This window comes from Dermacentor variabilis, chromosome 2 (genome assembly GCF_050947875.1).
Source record: "Dermacentor variabilis isolate Ectoservices chromosome 2, ASM5094787v1, whole genome shotgun sequence".
Taxonomy (NCBI): domain Eukaryota; kingdom Metazoa; phylum Arthropoda; class Arachnida; order Ixodida; family Ixodidae; genus Dermacentor; species Dermacentor variabilis.
This window is the reverse complement of record NC_134569.1, coordinates 121,691,396-121,706,192: the sequence shown is the minus strand read 5'-3', so window position 1 is coordinate 121,706,192 and position 14,797 is coordinate 121,691,396. Positions and strand designations below refer to the sequence as shown.

The 14,797-nt window shown below is 45.1% G+C and overlaps 1 protein-coding gene and 1 non-coding gene across 2 annotated transcripts in view; both read right to left on the bottom strand.

Moving 5' to 3' along the window:
- Positions 1-14,797, bottom strand: part of LOC142572643 (neuroligin-4, Y-linked-like) — a 745,917-nt gene that overhangs the window by 705,528 nt on the left and 25,592 nt on the right. The window lies entirely within an intron of this gene.
- On the bottom strand, positions 7,122-7,195 carry TRNAP-CGG (transfer RNA proline (anticodon CGG)). Its single transcript has one exon. It is a non-coding gene; the product is annotated as a tRNA-Pro (tRNA).

Sequence of the window (14,797 nt, the reverse complement as noted above, 5' to 3'; positions counted from 1 at the left end):
CAATATGATTCGTTTATTGCATCCGTATTTAAAGTAGTCTCTTAAAGGCCTAAATATAGTTCGACGTTGCGTGAACGCGCCCACACGTAATATCACGTTGGCGAGATCAACAGCGTCTACAGATCGACCGATAGTTCGACGTGCTGGCGGACGCGGCCAACGCGTTTCGACGCGTTGGCCGTACGTGCGTACGTGCGGCCCATGTACGTAGGAATTTCGCAGTGCTAAAAGCCCTGACGTGACATGCGCTCCTACGTTCCGCAAAGCGCTCGCGTGCTGCGTACGTATCGTCATGACGCAGTACTACAAACTGTCTGTTGTTGCAGGAAACCCTATAAGCACACACAAAGCGTGCAACCCTTCTCCCCACCTCACGCCGCTCGCTAGAAAAGTGCTGACAAAATAGCGGCGTCGCAGGCTTTAAAAGCAGTCGAAGCTCGCACGTACAGCTTAAACTGACCGAGGCTTGTATTCCAAACTGATCACTCTCCGCGGTATACCTTTGCGTTACGTAATGTGAACCAGTCATGACTGGCGTAGGTTCCTACATTGTAACGGTGGCCTTTCTTTGACGACAAGGCGTTTCTTTTGGCGTTACTATCAATGCCCTCCAGAACTGTAAGCGAACCGAAAATAACGCGGACGAAAAGTGAGAGGGCTCGCAACGTTCTTTCGTCGCGGACCCATCCTGCGGATTAGCCAATCGGTGAATTGTGAATGTCGTAAAGCCGGAATAAACACATAAAGAATAAAAAAAAGCCAGGTTGCACCTATGCTGCGAATGAAAGGAAGTTTAACGACGCGCCACTGCCAGAAAGGTTCTCATCCATCCAAGGCGACCGAGGGGCCATTGCGATTCATCATCGATGCCACTTTCCTGCGAGCTCGACTGCAAAACGTCCGTACCTTGTACGAAATTGGCGGTGAAAAGCTCCATTCTGGCATTTATGCTAGCCGCAGCAAACCCCAAAGAACACAAATCGTGCAGCCAGTGAAGCTTAGAAAACTGTCGAGCTCCGCCTTTTCTACAGTTCTGGAGTTTGGCACAGGAGATTATTGTAAGTTCTACGCTGAAACATAAGGAGACTACAAATACTGCTAAAGAAACTTTCCGGCAAATAATGCTGCCTATTATAGATATGCTTGCGAACTCAAAACATGATCACTGCAGAGAGAAAAATATATACAGAGAGAGTAAACATCTTTATTAATTCCTAGTCCGGTACCTTGCTGCTCCAGGAATAGACTCTCTCGTGGAGGGGATTATGCTGCACACCCTGGTTCCGAATACAGAAAGGTGCTCATCCGCACGAACAGCAGCTACCGAAAATACCTACCAGGCAGTTGTGATTCACCAAAAGTGAAGCGACGGAACCGAAGCGAAAATGTAGTTAAGGAGCTAGTCATTCATTTGCGCAAACCGTTTATCTTGGTTTAACGATTCCTGAACGCGCCTAGGAACGTTGGCAAGCCTATGGCAATGCAAAACCACCCCTAAGGCATTTAAAGACTAAATATTACAACCTATTCCGCAAGCAAACAGCTGCAATTATTCCTAAAATTGCCGCAAGGATTGACATGCAACTCTGGCGCGTGCAATCAGACATTTACAGTGCACTTATCACGTGAATGTAACATACAGGCTCCCACTCCCCACATCAATAATCACAACTTAACCCTCCATAAGATGCAACTTATCATAAACGCCACTCCGCCTGCTTAACAATGGCGAAACTATGACTTGTTTTGCAACAAACTTACAAACGCTCGCAAATCACTAATGGACAAGTTTCAAACCAGTGTGCTCTTCCTACAAAGCGACTCGCCCAAACGCTCTTAATATTCCTAGCGTTCGCCCGGAAATAATTACTCCACTCCGGAAATAATAGCTACCGTGAGCACACATCCGGCGTGAACTCTAATTTACTTCACAAACAAAACAACGTGTCAGAGGGAAACCTACACATGCCTCGCGGCAAGCCCACCGAACTAAAAAGAAAACAAGAAATTAAAAAAAATTATGGCCAATGTCTGCGCCCTCTCGAGCTTCCCTCGAGCTTCGCGTTAAATTGACGTCGTTATGAATGAACCACGTTCACAAATGGCGAGGGTGTTCGTACAGTTGTGGGTGTTGTTCGTGTTCAATCTGATGTAATGTACGCGCCCCATTGTCGCACAAGGATCATCTGTAGTGGAGAGGGCCTTTCATGCGTCCAAGTGCGGCCCGGGATGTTGTAAGCCGAGTGACGCCCGCACGGCCGTGTAACAGGAACTGGTTCTTTCTGGCATCCTCGACTCGTCTATTCCAAGAATAGACTCAACTTCCTGTGAAGGATGCTCATCAAGGGCAACAAAGCTTTCTAGCCGCATTTCGCAATTACCGTATACGGTCGAAACAACACATTTACATGACTATAACAGTTGTAACATCTATCGCTCACCTAAGCTTGTGTATAGTGGGTCTCAACCTGAAAGCGGAATTTTTCACTAACATTTTGTGTCGAACGAATGAAATAACATAGCGTGGAAAGAAATGCGATATTTTAAGTGTAGAGTAGCGTTTCCTTGCTAAGAAATTTGTGTTCCTAAAACAATTTACCGATGTAATTGGTTTAGATTTATACGCATATTCCAACGACGTAGCGGACATGTTGTCTATTGAGCCTCTTTGAACTCTGTGTCTTAGTTGTGTGCCGTTATTTCTTCTTACTCTCACGCATATTCTTCTTTTTTTTTTTTTGACGTAGTGTCTTCAGCCTATGTAACTTTATAGATACTTCTTTTGTTTCTTTTGGTGATGGTGGTACTGTTTACGACACTGACGAAAGGTGAGTAAAGGCTTTATAAAATTAGTAATAAATAAAAGCCGGTAATCATTGAACGCTATTATGAGCTTGACCATCCATTTAGAGTCGCCGTAGCATAATAATGGATGAACTGAAGTGTAAAACGATTATCTAAACTGCGAGGTTATCTTTATTTGGGTTGAAAACATATACACTTGAAAGAGAGGATAAAGAAAACGAGGACCAGGCTGGAAATTGCCACCGGAAGGAACTCACTGTCTGTCTGCTAAGACAGAGCACAAATAAAAGAAATTCACGCAGAAACTCCTCTGGAAGTTGTCCAAGTATGCGTAAGCATTGTGCCACTTCCTCATCTCCACGCAGCCCGGTGTCATTATCAATGTTATGAAACTTGACCAGGCAAGTACAAACGACAGCGCAGTGGCGACACGAACGGGTGCGAACGGTGGTGCCAGGTGCCTTGGTGACGTTTTGATTTTTATAAGCCGTTATCGCTCTTTAGCGTCTTATCCATCCGCGTCGAACCATCGACCGAACGTACTCGGGCGCCGGCTTCGTATGGCACCACCGCGCGGGTCGCACATTGAAAGCGCTCTGCGATGCTGGCAAAGAATGCCGACTGATGATAGCTTCTCGCGCTGTGTTCTCGCCGCTTAGCGTTGGAGAGAGACGCGCGGGCCCGTATTAAGGCGTAAGCTTTTAGTGGCTCACGAGTGTCCGGGCGCAGTCCCTGGTGGACGCAGGAAAGCGGTGATCACCGGCGAGGGGAGCAAGGAGAAGACGCGCCATGCCAGTAGCGTTGTACGAGTGGGTGCGAGGGAGAGCGCGGACATGCGCGTGGGGGTGCGCGCACATCGGCGACGAACCTTGCAGCCATACGGCTGTGATTGAGTCCCATGCGCGCGGCCACGGCGGCGTCCGTTCGCAGAACAGCAACAGAGGCAGTCATAGATAGGCATTCGCATATCGCAGTTTAGCGGATCAAAGTGCCCACAGCTTTATTTCGAAAGCGATCTCGCCGCTTCGTTGGCGTTGAAGCGAGAGGCTGCACGAAGGTTATCTTACGTCTCGTAAGATGACCGTAAAGACGGAGGGACGTTTTTCTCGTTGGCTAAGCATAGAAATGCTAATGCGTTTAATAAAAAGGAATAACCGTGAGTCACGTACCTTCCTCTTAGCTTCTGCGACAACCGCAGGGAGGACGGTTATGCGCACCGCACTTACGTGACAGAAAATTCTGCAAGATATCTTTTGTATACCTCTACACATACTATTCCATAGAGATGCCTCGGTAAAAGCCTCTCGCAATACTTCTGGCATTCTCACTGCGTCCATGTTACTTTCAGCAATTGACGGTGCCGATACGACCTTACCTAAAAATAGACCGTTGTACAACTGTCGCGCACGTTCTTTCATATTTCACGCTGCGGCTAAATTTGTCCCGCGTGGGTTGCCTGGCCGAGCCTATTTGCGTAACGCCGCGCTGCGTGTGCATCGGGTTTGCGAGAGTGGTTTACCGGCAGAGACGAAAGACCAAGGACCGCAGCGACAGCTTCATACCAGAAATTTATCTAGGTACTCAGAACGTTACCAGCGTGCACCGGCTTCGATTAATAAATGCTGAATAAAGCCTTCTCGTCGCTGAAATTGTTTTGAATGCCTGGTAAAAGTTTATCGGCGTGCATGTAAAATTGCCTAGTCTAGAGGAATTCGAAATCCCACAGGTAACGCCGGAAGAAGTAAAGAAAGCCTTGGGAGCTATGCAAAGGGGGAAGGCAGCTGGGGAGGATCAGGTAACAGCAGATTTGTTGAAGGATGGTGGGCAGATTGTTCTAGAGAAACTGGCCACCCTGTATACGCAATGCCGCATGACTTCGAGCGTACCCGAATCTTGGAAAAGCGCTAACATAATCCTAATCCATAAGAAAGGGGACGCCAAAGACTTGAAAAATTATAGATCGATCAGCTTACTGTCCCTTGCCTACAAATTATTTACTAAGGTAATTGCAAATAGAATCAGGAACACCTTAGACTTCCGTCAACCAAAGGACCAGGCAGGATTCCGTAAAGGCTACTCAACAATAGACCATATTCACACTATCAAGCAGGTGATATAAAAATGTGCGGAATATAACGAACCATTATATATAGCTTTCATTGATTACGGGAAAGCGTTTGATTCAGTCGAAACCTCAGCAGTCATGGGGGCATTGCGGAATCAGGGTGTAGACGAGCCGTATGTAAAGATATTGAAAGATATCTATAGCAGCTCCGCAGCCACCGTAGTCCTCCATAAAGAAAGCAACAAAATCCCAATAAAGAAAGGCGTCAGGCAGGGAGATACGATCTCTCCAATGATATTCACAGCGTGTTTACAGGAGGTATTCAGAGACCTGGATTGGGAAGAATTGGGAATAAGAGTTAATGGAGAATACCTTAGTAACATGCGATTCGCTGATGATATTGCCTTGCTTAGTAACTGAGGTGACCAACAGCAATGCATGCTCACTGACCTGGAGAGGTAAAGCCGAAGGGTGGGTCTAAAAATTAATCTGCAGAAAACTAAAGTAATGTTTAACAGTCTCGGAAGAGAACAGCAGTTTACGATAGGCAGTGAGGCACTGAAGTGGTAAGGGAATACATCTACTTAGGACAGGTAGTGACTGCGGATCCGGATCATGAGACTGAAATAATCAGAAGAATAAGAATGGGCCGGGGTGCGTTTGGCAGGCATTCTCAGATTATGAACAGCAGATTGCCATTATCCCTCAAGAGAAAAGTTTATAACAGCTGTGTCTTACCAGTACTCACGTACGGGGCAGAAACCTGGAGGCTTACGAAAAGGGTTCCACTTAAATTGAGGACGACGCAACGAGCTATGGAAAGAAGAATGATAGGTGTAACGTTAAGGGATAAGAAAAGGGCAGATTGGGCGAAGGAACAAACGCGATTTAATGATATCTTAGTTGAAATCAAGAAAAAGAAATGGGCGTGGGCAGGACACGTAATGAGGAGGGAAGATAACCGATGGTCATTAAGGGTTACGGACTGGATTCCAATGGAAGGGAAGCGTGTAGCAGGGGGCGGCAGAAAGTTAGGTGGGCGGATGAGATTAAGAAGTTTGCAGGGACAACATGGCCACAATTAGTACATGACCGGGGTAGTTGAAGTATGGGAGAGGCCTTTGCCCTGCAGTGGGCGTAACCATGATGATGATGATGATGATGATGATGATGATGATGTAACATTACGCAAAGGCTCATAGCTCCTACTAGTGGAAACACCGTCACCTACTTCAGCGGGATTCAACGCGAACTTTTTTTCTACGTTCACCTCCAGAAACTATCAATTTTCATTGGACCATGTGACATACGTAAATGGTCGCGAAAGACTATACTTATAGGCTGTAAACGATGGTCCTGTGACCCCTCCCCGCGACCCCTCTCTCCCCCTCCCTCCCAACCTTCAGGGGTACTTCAACACACATTTCTCTATTAGCGAGCGAAGACAGTAATGGAAACAGAGGGTCTCCATAATTTTTCTTAGTAACAGCCATAGAAGCAAACAGACAATGAATCCAGAGAAAGCACAGGAGAAATCAACTGTTACTGCTTTTACTGAAATATAGATATAATAGGAACAAAAAATAAATGAAAGGTGAAGGAAAGACAACTTGCCGCTGGTGGGACCTGAATACACACCTACCTGGAAGAGGCAGCGCAAGACGCCAGAGACAGAAAGGAGGAAACACACAGGACAGTGCTGAGTAATAGAAATGTACTGTAGAAGAATCGACTTTTGGGCAACCTGGTGCCGGTTGAACATGTTGAAGGGGCAGCGCAAGACGACAAAGAGAGAAGGCAGGAAACACACAGGCCATTGCTGCGTCATCTTGCGCTGCCCATTGAAGATGTTCAACCAGTACGAATTGTACCGAATGTCGATTGTTCTACAGTACACACCTTCCACATAACGCATGCGGTGCCTTACCATTAAGCTACAGCGGCGCAATGCTCTCGCCCGCTTTCTTGGCTAGTTGCGTACTTGCCCTGGATCTAGTGCAAGTACGGTCTGCTAATCCGCGCCACTCAAGGCCAAGGTTGGCGGAGATGTAACATCTTCCCAACCGCAGTCATCGTGACACATGTGGTTGAATAGTGGGAGTCGTCAGACGCACGTGGTCAAATAGTAGCACAAGGTAGAATACTAGGAGATAAAGGGAAAAATCAGACATCCACCCGTTCGTGGCAACTGCTACAAAGGAAACCCATACGGGTTCCTCGAAAGAAAAGCCTCATAGTTGACTAAAACTTTTTCCTGGTCCGGGACTCGAACCCGGGACCACCGCTTTTCCGGGGCAGCCGCTCTACCATCTGAGCTAACCAGGCGGCTAGCAGATGGCAGGGCGAAGTTGAATTTGTCGACAACACGAAGCAAAGGCAAGAGTTTGACGTAGTAGTTCTGCGGAAACCCGCAAGGTGGAGAGAAGTAATGAATAAAGGGCAAATCAGACATCCACCCGTTCGTAGCAACTGCTACAAAAGAAACCCATACGGGTTCCTCGAAAGAAAAGCCTCAGAGTTGAAGAAAAAGTTTGTAGCAGTTGCTAAGAACGGGTGGATGTCTGATTTTCCCTTTATTCATCACTTCTCTCTCACCTTGCGAGTTTCCGCATAATTACTACGTCAAACTCTTGCCTTTGCTTCGTGTTGTCGACAAATTCGACTTCGCCCTGCGATCTGCTAGCCGCCTTGTTATCTCAGATGGTAGAGCGGCTGCCCCGAGTTCAAGTCCCGGACCACGACGAATTTTTTCTTCAACTATGAAGCTTTTCTCACGAGGAACCTGTATGGGTTTCCTTTGTAGCAGTTGCTACGAACGGGTGGATGTCTGATCTTCCCTTTATTCATTACTTCTCTCCACCTTGCGGGTTTCCGCAGAACTACTACGTCAAACTCTTGCCTTTGCTTCGTGTTGTCGACAAATTCGACTTCGCCCTGCCATCTGCTAGCCGCCTGGTTAGCTCAGATGGTAGAGCGGCTGCCCCGGAAAGGCGGTGGTCCCGAGTTCGAGTCCCGGACCAGGACGAATTTTTCGTCAACTATGAGGCTCTTCTTTCGAGGAACCCGTATGGGTTTCCTTTGTAGCAGTTGCCACGAACGGGTGGATGTCTGATTTTCCCTTTATTCATTACTTCTCTCCACCTTGCGGCTTTCCGCAGAACTACTACGTCAATACTAGGATATCTGTGGTAATAGTAGAATTTAGAACAAAAGCATTTACGAACTCTCGCTAATCGCAAATAACAGAAGGCGGATGGCTGAAGCAACTTTTGTAAACATAATAAAATCCCAAACGGAGTGAAACGTTGAAGGAACAGAGAGCCAGGCAATGACGAGAATCAAAACATTTGTGCAAGTCGCGCTAAAGGAAGCGTCCCGCAGGTATACAACGGATAGCATAAATCAATAGCCGTACATATAGATACGAAACTTTGCACCATAATGAACATTTGAAGGACTGCAGGCAGAAACGTAGCTTCTTTCTGCAAATATGCCTCAGATGTCGACTGGTTAGGTACGTACTTGAAAAATAGTTCATCTTCGTTTTATTGATAAGTTACTCTGACAGACTAGCATTTGTAACAAGATTTCTTGGATCAAGAACAGTGCGATGCTTCGTAGATGGCGTGCTTCTTGTGTACACCCGCACTGGTAAAGGAAAAATGTCTTGCTAGAGCAACACCAGCAATACTTTTGTATCACTTCTCACTCTGAAAAACCGCGTCTGCAAATGTCTTAGAAACTCCTTTTCACAATTTGCATCTCCATATTTCATGATAATAGCCCGTATTATCATTACACATTAAAGATATGGTGTATGAATCAAGCACAAGCTACATAAAAAAATTAAACAATTACTGCGAGGCCCGCTAAAACGCTCTTAAGTGGGTGACATTAAGTTAGGAAATAAAGACTTGGGCTTCAAAGCTCGCACGAGAACTGTTAAAGCCGTCTATACGAGACGACATGGGCATCGAGCTTTCTTTCTTTTTTTTTTTTTACAAACTTGAACATAAGTAATTAGGAGGGCCAACCATAGCGGGCCGTGCTCAGTTGCGGTGGCGGCCACTGTGGGCATATTGCGCCAGCAGTGAGCGTAGCGGAGAACAAAATGGTGTCTAGAGGGTGCATTGTGTCACGGGTCCATATGTTACTCCTTTCCCAATAAAAGTGTGACAGCTTATTTGATCTTTAATTAATGGTTCTGCGAAGTCGCATATGTTCTCTAAGAGTTGTTCTAGCAGTATGTCTGACCTGAGAGTACTGTGAAAACAGCCCTGATTGCGACCGCTGTCATGTGCCAGAGGCGCCCACGCATACATTTTTCGTCTTCCAAACGTAGCGAGAAGAGCGACTTACTTTAAAATTTTCTCTGGTAAACATCAGCACCAGACCAAACTCGAAGGATTTCAATTTTGGGTCCTGGACCTCATGCGGAATATACCACAATTACCACACGGCCGATGCTAGATTTTTCTACACGACACAGTACTATAGTCGTAGGACCAAGTATGATGCTGTGTTAATTACTGGCATCATCGCGGCAATATTTTTGCCATCATCATCCTTCTTTCCTTTTCTCGTATGCTTTCTACTTCGCCGTCGCACAGTAGCAGGTCTTACCACACAGGAGCACCGACTTTCCGACGAGTTGGTTACGCATAGTAGATCACGGTCAAGCGCGCACAAAAAAAATGACAGAGTGAGGAGCAGACAACACAAACGCCTGCGTTGTCTACTTTTCATTCTGTCCTTGTTTGTGTGAGCTTGACCGTGATATACTATACCACACAGGCGAGGCCCAGCCTTTTTGCCTTCGTTAAATGAATTATTCGTGTATCATTACAGACAGTCGCCACAGACTTGCAACAGTCAGTCCAACAAGGAAGTGGTGACGCGCTTTGACTTTCATCAAATGTTGCGCACAAAAAAAGAAGAAAATAGACTGTGTGTAGGGCTAGGAGTAACGCAGGGAGAAAACCGCAAGAAGGTAGCATTTCGGAAGTCCCATAAAGTGTTGATTGGCTTAGTCTTGAAGCAGGTGCACCGGTAAACGTCAAGCATCTGCCTGATCGAACAACATACGTAATATCCGGCTCACACCTTGCTTCACTGTATTTTTATTATTATTATTATTATTATTATTATTATTATTATTATTATTATTATTATTATTATTATTATTATTATTATTATTATTATTATTATTATTATTATTATTATTATTATTATTATTGCCGCATTCACCGACGGGCCTGCGGAATTTCGGAAGTATATCTGCAAGCGCTTTACTAAGCGTGAAAAGCATTTTCGCCTGCTGGACTGTATACATATATATATATATATATATATATATATATATATATATATATATAAAGGAGTAGAAGTCCAAGCAGTCGCGGATTGTTTTGCTCTCCATTTCTCATACTTATATGTAGCTGACGTTTTCAACGCTGGTGTCAGTCCGCAGCACACGTCGGTTCCTACTTCTAGTGCCGTGTTTTTTTTTTTTTACATATAAAAAGCTCATTAGCAAATGCCTTAAGCGCTTGAAGCCGTCCCTATGCTGCTGGCCCTCACGGCATCCCCTCCGCAATTCTGAAAGCTTACGGCGATGCGCTTGCCTCAGTACTGACATCTATAGTTAATAACTTTTTGAATACTTCCACTTTATTTCACATCTGAAAAATTGTTCTTGTTTTTTTTTCTCTATTTGTGCCTAGCTGTATTTTCTTCTGTAAAACCGATGCCTCGAATTATTGCCCGATTTCTCTTCTCTGTGCCACATATAAAGTTTTTCAGCTTGCTCTTCACAGCGTATTGTCTTTTACTGCGAAAAACTTCTTGATTCTGAATCAACCTGCATTTCTCGCCGGCCGCTCCACTATCACATATCCTTTAAGTTTCACGACCCAGATCTCTGCGCCGGTACTTAAAAGGAGGCAAGTTGCCGCTATTCGTTGTAAATTTAACAAAACTTTTGATGTAGTCAGTCACTCACTGCTTCTTTCGAAGCATACGCACTTTGGTCTCGACTCGTCAACTGCAAATCTCTTGCACAGTTACTTCTTGATAGATCACGCTATGTTAACGTCAATGGCTAAAGGTCTTCGTTTTACGTGGCAGCTAGCGGCGTCCCTCAAGGATCAGTATTAGGACCTCTCCTTTTTTCTAATTTTTGTTAATGACTGCTTTCTGAGGCCAGGCTACCTGAGGGCAACAGACTTGAGTGCCCGACTATAGACATCCTACACTTAAGTTCTCTCTCTCCCTCTTTCACTCCCCATTCCACTCCCCACGTGTAGGGTAGCAAACTGGACTCAGTCTGGTTAACCTCCCTGCCTTTCCGTCTTCCCTTCTCTCTCTCTCTTTGTTAATGACGTTCTTTCATCTATTCGGAATTATTCATTCCTTCTATACGCCTATGGCATCGAGATTTTAAGGACATTCATACTGTTCACGACTGTCGCATCCTATAGTCTCACTGCGCTAGATGCAGTAATGGAACACCAACATGCCCGAATTTAACGATATTTCATAATAACCTCCACCTTGGATGCTGCTAATCCAAAGTCATGACTTTCACACGCGAGACAGCGAGCAAATCTTTTTTTTTTTCTTATTCTGTAGATTATGTACCATTATCTAAGGTCCGCGACATCAATGACGTCCGTTTACTTTGTAATACAACCTTACACTTCTCAGCTCATACTAAACGCGTTGCATTGCGGGGTATGCGCTCTCTTGGTTTTGTTTGCATACCATCGAGATAATTCAATTCTCCTACACCGCTCCGCAAGTTGTACCCAACAATCCGTCTTCTTCAACTGGAATACGCGTCGGCCATCTGGAATGGCATTTCTAGATCCAACAGTGACATTAAAGATCGGCCTCAGAAAAGGTTTCTAAGCGTATTTCATCACCGCTTTGCTAGCACGGACACTGAACCTTGTTCAGGCACTGTTGGATTATTGTCATTGCCCTTACTTCGTGGCCGACGAAACCACGTTCACCTTTTGTTCCTCTTCAAACGCCTTCACGCGGTATCCTCGCCTGCCCTGAACTTCTCAGTTGTATCATTTTTTTGTATTCAACGCAAGATCACTAGAGACCGTAGACATTTCCATGTTCCTGTTCGTCATCACCAACACTCAACCGTCCACATAATGCAGCCTTTATAAAGCTTACATTCATTATCTTGACATTTTTTTTAACTCGCTATTGTGGTTCTTTTCCGAGCTTTCAGCCTGTTGTCTCATAGTTTCACGTATTGTTCAACTGCCATTCTTTTTTTTCTTTTGTATTCACCTTGCGCCGTGTTGTATCTACACTCTTATTTATTTATTTTTATTTATTTAACAATACTGTCTACCCCCTTGCGAGGGTCCTTACAGAGAGGGTTATGAAAAAAATATAAAAGAAAAGAACTTGTGCAATAATCACAAACACAGAATACATCAAAATCAAGCGGCGCATGATTAATATTTTTATTCATTGTATTTTAGTAATGTTCCTCTGCCGTTCTTTTTCACTGTATACGTGGTGGTGGTGGTGGTAGTGGCGGCGGTCATTCATTCATTCATTCATTCATTCATTCATTCATTCATTCATTCATTCATTTGAGTACCATAAGGGCCCGCGAGGGGAGCATTACATAGGGGGATGTAAGAGGACAAGAATACGTTCAATTTATTATTACATTATTATTATTGCATACAACAATTTTAATGTATGCATGCGTGCCCCAACACCCATACTTCATGGTTCTTCCTAGTCATGGTAATTTATTTATTTATTTATTTATCATTGCTTTATTTATTTATTTATTTATTTATTTATTTATTATTGCTTTGTTGATTGATTGATTGATTGATTGATTGATTGATTGATTGATTGATTGATTGATTGATTGATTGCGACAGGCACTGAACAGGACAACGCTGCTTCACTTGAGTCCCGCAGCTGGAAAAAATTATGAGGCAGCCTTGTGGGTACCGTATCGACGCCGACAGGCCTCGTTAAGTCAGGTCACTTCTCAACCAGCTATGTGATGTGACCTTAGGAGAGGGTTCGAATAAATGTTTACTCTAGCAGCACAGGACAAATGTTAAGCTATGAAAAAAAAATGTAATCCCATGGCGTTGATAACCAGTAAACCTGGGCCCAAATATCTCTACTCAAAGGTTATTATGCTGTTATTGTTTTTGTCGATTTGTTTTTATTTGTGATGGTATGAATTAGGTAGATACGACGTCTAATTGACTCGTATTCAAGAATTTATTTGACCTAGTGTCAAAATCAGTTATTTGAACAGATTTCACAAACGTATCTATTTATATCGCTCGCGAAACTTAAGTCTCAAATTCAGAGTTATACAAGTTTGGCATACTTTCTGCCAGCATGATACACTGAAGTAACGCCTGTTGGCTTTGTGACCACGTAACGATTCGGCATAGCGTACAAACGCTAATTTGTATTTTCCCTCCTTCGCGTCTCCTTTTCCCCTTGGCAGACGAATCAGCAAAAACGCCGGTGTCGTTTAAGTGGTTCGACAGTGAACCTCTCAGTCCGCCAATAAACAGGGCTCTATGCACGCGCATCGTATTTCTCCCTTGGCGTACGCTTACGCAATGCCGCTGCCGGAAACCAGTGTTGTCGAGCTCTTCTCAATCAATCACAGCAACCACTTCAGGGTCGTCCTACAGTTCGGGATGGCACGCTGCTCTGCTTGCGTCTGTTATATATGTCCTCCTCTCTAAGCCTTCATTCCCTAGAACGCTCGAACAACCCGGAGAAAGTGACGCCTGCGCGCCGCCTGCATTGTGGGAGCCTCCTCCACCGCGGGACGGTTGCCGTGGAGACGCGTAGCATCACGTGGGTTCGGCTGCAGGAGTTTCCACGTGAAACACGGGGAGCACGCTGCCGCCAGCGGTCTGGTTGAGTGGATTAGGGAGAACGGGAGAAAGGCGGAGGGCGAGGGGAGGGTGGGGGAAAAGGGGTTAGTCGCGAGCAGGCCGGTCGGTGGACACCAGTTGCTTCGTCGACATGAGACAGGAACAGGCGCGACTCCCGCCTCAGCACCTCGACACCGGGCTGTGTTTTGTACGAGTCATCTGGCCGTCGGCGTGCACCGGCTAATAGCAAAACGGATCGCCGGCCCCGAAACGGAACCGCACGTCTACCCCCGCCGCACTTGTCGATTCTGCATTGGCCTGGTCAGTCTTCGTTTAGATCTTTTTTTTCGCTTTTCTTATACGGCAGTTCAGCTTAAACGCGTCAAAGTCAAAACAGAAACGATTGGTTCGTCGAGCTCACCATTTCATGGAACAGCTGCGGCTCAACGTCAACACAGCAGCTGCCAAAACGCCGTGGAGTTCAATCTACCAACCATCAATCAAGTGAGTATAATGCGTTTTTTTTTTCGCTAGTCAACTTGCTTGTGGATTATATGACAAGATGAAGGACTTTTAATTCTGCATCCTTGAAGAACAAGAACAAAAAGCAGAGAGTTCACGTGCGCGCCTTATGATTGACACAACATTTCCATCCTCATATTGGCTTCAGTTCATAGGTTTCAATGGTTCCCCGAATAAGGCAAAGGTCAAACTTGTGGAAGAATGACTTATGGTAGCTGTCATTACTGAATATGGTTACACCAAATGGATGAGACATTGCTGTTTCTTTTCGAGTTGCGCGTTAGTCATCGCTTCAATCGGACAGTTTTCTTTGGATGTTGCTGGAAGTAGTTCATTTATGTCATGGTAAAACATGGTTACAGCTTTAAAGAAGGCCAAGACATCAACAGGAAACGAACAGGACGGGTGCTGGTTATCTTAAGGCACATTCGTGTCAGAAGTCGAGTATACGTGTAATTTCATCCAAATCGTAAATCTAACGCCTGCAATGCGCACCCACTTTTACAATTAA